The sequence below is a fragment of the Rutidosis leptorrhynchoides genome, chromosome 11, assembly GCF_046630445.1.
Source record: "Rutidosis leptorrhynchoides isolate AG116_Rl617_1_P2 chromosome 11, CSIRO_AGI_Rlap_v1, whole genome shotgun sequence".
In the NCBI taxonomy this organism is placed as follows: Eukaryota; Viridiplantae; Streptophyta; class Magnoliopsida; order Asterales; family Asteraceae; genus Rutidosis; species Rutidosis leptorrhynchoides.
Window position 1 is genome coordinate 163,368,333 of NC_092343.1, and position 6,489 is coordinate 163,374,821.

The following is a 6,489-nucleotide window of genomic DNA, read 5'->3' on the forward strand; positions in this document are numbered from 1 at the left end:
ACGTTACCGAGCTAAAGGGAATGTTTCTGCCGTTATATAATCCACACATATATAAGTTTAAGTAATCGTGCCTAGTATGTAAAACATAAAATCCGCATGTATTCTCAGTTCCCAAAATAAGTTAAAGTAAAAAGGGAATGCTATAACTCACAATGATATGTAGCGGTAAAGTAGTAGTCGGGAAAGGTGTGCAAGTAAATGGTCCGAAGTCCTCAACCTAAGCCAAATAGTACTAAGTCAGTAAATCATCTTAATAGGTTTAAAAGTATGTAATTAAGGTCTTAAGGGTCATCATCATTCATCATTAAACAAAAGGCGTAAAGTAGGTTTCGTTTATGAAAGTAGTTTAAAACAAAGTCTGACTTCAGTCAGTCACCACGGCCTCTACCCTTACTGAATTAAGGTGAGACCAGTGGCCATGGCTCCATCTATGAGTCCCTTAAGTGTGGTAATATTTACAGAAGCAAACTTGTCTTGGTTTGACCGTGGCGACGGTCTAAGTGCGAGTAGGTCAGAAATTTCTGCACAACGTTAAAGGACATAGTAACAATCGGAGGGCAATAAATCCTAAACCGTAACTCGGATTAAGACGAGTCCTATATGAAAAGTTATCTACTCGAAAAGTTCTATCTAAAAATCAAGGTTAGAACAGCCCAGGTCTACTGGTCTGTTCCAGAAGCATCAGGTCAGTAGGTTTTGGACAGAACAGTGAGTTTAAAAGGGTTCCGGTGGTCTTGGTGCTTGATGTTCATCATGGTTCTCATCCTTGTTGCATATAGCTTCAAGTGTACAACTCATTGATGTATCTACATCATCTTAACCAAGTCTTGACCATCATAACCCTAGTACAAGTCTAAGACATGAAGCACAACTCACTTAAGAGTTGTATGAAGTTTGATGAACCAAAGTTACATCAAAGTCTTAGATCTAACACATACATGAACTATAAGACTAATAATAAGTTACAAACTTGAAAGTAAACTAACTAATCAAGATCATAAGTAGTAGAACATAGTTCTTAGTTTGATCTTGAAGATCCAAGACTCAAAAGTCTAGATCCAAAGTTATATTTAAAGAAAACTTATTTGTGTGTTCTTGAACTTCCAAGGTTAACTTAATTTGTTCAAGAGATATGAGATTAAGACTAACTTGTAGTACTTGACCATATAAACTAACTACATGAAATTAAAGTGCATAAATTGAAGAAGTAAACTTAAATAAACAAGAAAAGGTTCATGGTTGTTCATACTTTAAAGATTCAAACCAAAGTTTGATCTTTAGAAAGTAAACTTTAAGTTTACTTCAAGAACTACAAGTATGTCTTTCAACCATGAACTTTATAAACTTAGAACAAGTATTAAGTGAAGATCATAAACTAGAGAGTTTATGTCTTGTATATTCTTGAAGGTTCAAGATAAAAGAAGAATTAAAACTAGAAAGTTAGATTCTTGAAAGTTAATAAAGAATAACAAGTAAGTAAGTAAACAACAATTAGTAAGTATCAAACAACAAATAATGAACAAAAGATGATGATGAATGTGTTCTTGAATTCGGTTTTATTCAAGAGAAAAGGAAGAGGATTAGTTCATAAAACTTACAAGGAAGTAGAGAAAAGTGAGAGAGAATGGTTGAGAGAAAATGAGAGATGAATGTGTGTTTGAATTGTGAAGTGAATACAAGTTAACTAGTAATAAATAATGAACACAAAAACACCCCTAAAGGGAGTCTTGGCTTCGGCATTCTGCAGCAGAAAAGGAAGGGGGAAGGCTAAGTTTAATGGTTATTAGCATGTAAAGTTCATAAAGGTGGTTAATGAATGGTCATGCATGGGGAAGGTGTGCAACTAGATTCTTCATGTCTTCCAAACTAACTAGTTAAGGTTCAAGTAATACTTACACTTTGAAAGAGTTGGCTAAAGGGTCCATTAACAATGTAGGGTGGGCTTGGAAGTCCACTAACATGAGTCCATTACACTAACAAAGCCCAAGTTCAAATAAATCACAAGTTAAACCAATTAAAGCCCAAGTAACTAACTAATAGCCTTAGTTAATTAAAATGATTAATAAATTTAATCATGAATGTAAATAATATCTAAAAATATTATTCGTGAAAGTTCCGGGTGTCACAAAGACGTTTCGGGCCCTTAAAAGTCAAGTACGGGCAATCATGGCAACATGTAAATGTAATAACGTACATTCGTTTAAACACGCGTATTAATAATAGTAATTATTAATAAATAAATGTTGGAAATTCCAGGGTCGTTACAATAAGTATATAAAGTGAAGCTTTATTGATGACTTATACATAGAAATTACTTGAATACATAAGTGTTTCTGCCGTCGGAGTGGGTGATCAGTCCTCACGGGTGCAGATAAGCTACACATGATATTTCTTTAAATAAAAGGCGTGCCAAGGGCGTTGTATCAAAACTCCATCCGGTGTTTCCAGGTGGTATGCACCATACTCAGCTATCCCGACAACCCTGTAGGGTCCTTCCCATCTGGGGCCTAACTTGCCGACATCTTGCTGTCGGCTGGCTTCGTTGTTTCGTAATACCAAATTGTTTAATTGAAAGTCCAATGGTTTGACTTTTTTGTCATAGTGGTTTGCGATTTGTTGTTTCTTTGCAGCTTGCCGGATGTACTCTATTGTTCGCCGCTCTTCCAGGGCATCCAAATTTTCTCACAATGCGTCGTCGTTTTGCTGTTCATCGAATTCTGTGATTCGATCAGTTGGAACTAGCACTTCAGCCGGTATGACCGCCTCGGTTCCTTATACCAGACTGAAGGGTGTTTCGTTCGTACTATCTTTCGGCGTTGTCCGATGTGCCCATAGTACATGTTGGAGTTCATCCACCCATCCTTGCCGATGTTTTCCTAATCTCGCTTTTATGCCGGCAACGATGTCTCTTAAGCCAATTAGTCAATTAGTGGTAGTAAAAACGGATTCCATGTATTAATACTAGTTACTAGAATTGAGTTACATCGGGTTTAAGAATTCAGTCTCATTTTGAGGGGTGACGTGGCACATGTCCCTTTCATGGTTGTAACAAACCTTGTCAATCCCGAGGGCTGACGTGGTACCTGTCCCTTTCGTGGGGAATAACATATTCTAACAAACTTCCCTAAATTTGCGGGCTGACTTGTCACGCGACTTGCCCGCGTGCTTGTTCCGTGATCAAGTGGTCATTCCGGGACGAGGTGCCTACTCCGTGGTGACGCACTCTTGTTTCGGGACAACGTGCTTGTCCCGGGAGTGTCCTTATGTCAGTTTAGTGGACCGAGATTTTGGTGTCAGTGAGTTGGTTCCGGTTATAGCATTACGATGTTCTCAGTCCAGTCGGGTAGGTTTCGCCTAGACACGTTCTAAGTGTTTCTTGACTGTCACGATTATGATGACTGGTCTTGCGATGCCTAGTTACGATTATCTTGACCGGTTGTAAGGTGCCGGTTACGTGTTTGTCATCCAGGTTCTTAGCCTTGCCATTTGTCCGTCATGGAGGAGTATCCGGGAAGACGTCAGACGGATGACGAGAAAAGGAGTTGGAAACCCGGGACTCGTAGTGCCGGGTGTGATTTTTGCCGAGATGCTTGCCTATTTTGAGACGGATCATTATGCGTATCATCAGTTCGCGTCCAATGAATTTGCATGAACATTTGTACCTGACAAGTCGGAAAGCAGACATCGTCATTCTAAAACTCTTGTCTGAATTGTCGTCATATGATATAGATCTTCCGAATTAATACTAATTGGAGAAGATCACAAGCTAAAGTGAGGAACGCCCAAGATTAAGAATAAAGTGTTGGATCAAAATAGCAATAGAAGTAATTGTTGGGTAATCTTGAACCCGAGTCTGGTTAGGCCCAAAAGCTTGTGCGGCCCAATTGAAAGTCCAAGAAGGATAAAAAATTATTGCAAGTACTCCAAAATTGTTAGCAGTTGATTTAGAGTCATGCACGTGGGTCGTGGGTTTTAAGAAGTTGTTTTAAGTATGCATGTGCACGTTTACATTCAGAAAAGCACGTAGTAGTCTTGACCGAATATTTAGAGGGAGTAATTGTTTGCATCATGTGCAGAGCATGTGCCCATTAAGTAAAATCCATAACATCACAACCCAGACCTTCGATTGGTGCCGCCCACTGCAGTCAACATGTATACTTAATACTTGTAATGTCTATCATAATAACAATACTGAGAGGTGTGAAGTGAATAGAATCAGTTGCTTGCAAACGAATTTAATTGACTCGATTTTAGAGACGCTCCCCCTTCAAGATGCTGTGAGGACACACGTTTTATCAAAAAAATGGGCGTACAAATGGAAGAAAAGGATGTCCTGTCAAAGTTTTGTGCATTCTTAAAGCTAATCCGGTTGGCTTTTTATAAAGAAGCTAATGCAGTATGAGGTGGACTAGGGTTAGCTTCGATAAATTTTCTCCATCCTGCATAACTCCTATCCCTACTGCCTTTGTGCACGGCTTGAACAACTAAATTGCTACACCCATAAAAAATATAAAAAAGAAGTACAAATCAGGATTCCTCAAATAGAAAAATGCAGATAGTATCAACTGAATGTAATGTATTGAATTTACCTGATGAGTGATTGGCTTGAAACCAGTACTGTAAGCTCCATCCGGGCTTTTGCACCAATTATGATATTAGACAGGAAAGATGAATGATGTTACTAACAGGGATACATATAATGAGTAAACACAAACAGATTACCAGCAGGTAATAACCACTAAACAGAATATGTCCCTTTATAAACCAGAATATCAGGTGGTTAAAATGGGAAGGTTAGGTAGTTGGTGGGTTGCTGATCAAGTATGTACAAGGTTGCACTACCCTGGAACACTTTTTTGTCCAAACTTTTGTACAAATAAGTGAATAACTAGCTCATCAAATATGATTACGGAATATATAATTAGACATGCAGATTATCAGCAGGTGACAACTACTAAACAGGATATGCCCCTTACTCCCTTTATGAAACCACACTATTAGGTGGTAAAATGGGCAGGGTAGGTAAATGGTGGGTAACTTAGGTACGCGTACGTGTGAGGTTGCGTTGACCTGAAAGACTTTATGTCCAAATTTTCATGTAAATAACCAGGATATCATATCCAAAATATATGACTTTGATAATAAACTAGTAATATTTTTTGATTAAAGTGATTTAGGTGGTTTTTATGGACCGAATATATACGTTGGGTGTCTTTCAACTCATTTGACCCATTCTCTATTAAGATAGTACTTGCTATGTTACCTTCTGCCCCCGTTGAGAGATATAATGTAACCTAAATTGATTCAGTTACAAATAAATTGATCTAAACTGTCACATCTACAGAACGCAGAACGGAAAACATAACAATCATGAATACCTTCTATAATCGGGAATACCACATTCTGTGCTTATCCCAGCTCCAGTCAAAACCACGACCTTATTACTGCACAATGTAACGAACAAACCATTTCATACAATGTAGATCAGCATAAACATTCAATAACACCACCAAATATGACTGCATCAGGACATACCTTCTATCGAAAAATTGATACAAAAGATTGACATCTTTAGCGGTTGGTGGATCTGCATCGGGGATCACTTTTCTGTCTTTTAATGAATCTAATAATAAATCTTGTGGTGAAAAATTTGACAGTAGATACATTTCATTTAATATAGTGCAGTTGGACTAAACTATTATGTGGACTTATTCGAATGTTCAATTACAAAGACTACTTCAAAAGTCTTCTTCCATATTACAGTTGAACAATTTCTTGAATAGTTTAAATAATGTTAATGGTGATGTTAATGGTGTGTTTGAACTGATGTTGCTAGAGCCTTAAACCTATAAAATTACAATAAACATTTAAACTAGAAAGCAATATTTAATTAAAAACACATTAGTGATTGAACATAATTCTCTAAAACTCTTTAGTAGTGTTCCAGAATTTGAATCCTCAAAATCACATAATGACTCACATCACATGGATCTAAGATGACATAATAATACGTGTCTTGATATCCCCACAAGAACTCTCAGGTTCAAAACTCAAAACTCTAGCTGCGCATCTTGGTTGACCATGTAACATTTCTTACAAACGTTATGCATAGAGTAGTGATGAATTCGTCGCCCATAGGGTTGAAAACAAACCTTTCAATTACAAAGTTTTGTAAAAAGGATAGTAGTAACCACGTATTGATTAAAAATTTGACTTAATTACAACAAAGACCCTAACATAAAATCCGCACAAGGTAAAAAAAATCCATCACATTTGAGCATCTTGGTATGCGATCTTGATTTTTTTCAACTGAAGGAAAAAAATACTCCCTCCGTCTCATTCCAATAGTCCACAGACAGAAAACACACAGTTTTAGGAAATCCCACTAACTTTATTTATCCAGCAATGAAATATCTTCTCTCTCCAGATCCACCAATGAAATATCATTTTTCCTTTCTATTTATGGAAGTGGACTATCAGAATGGGACA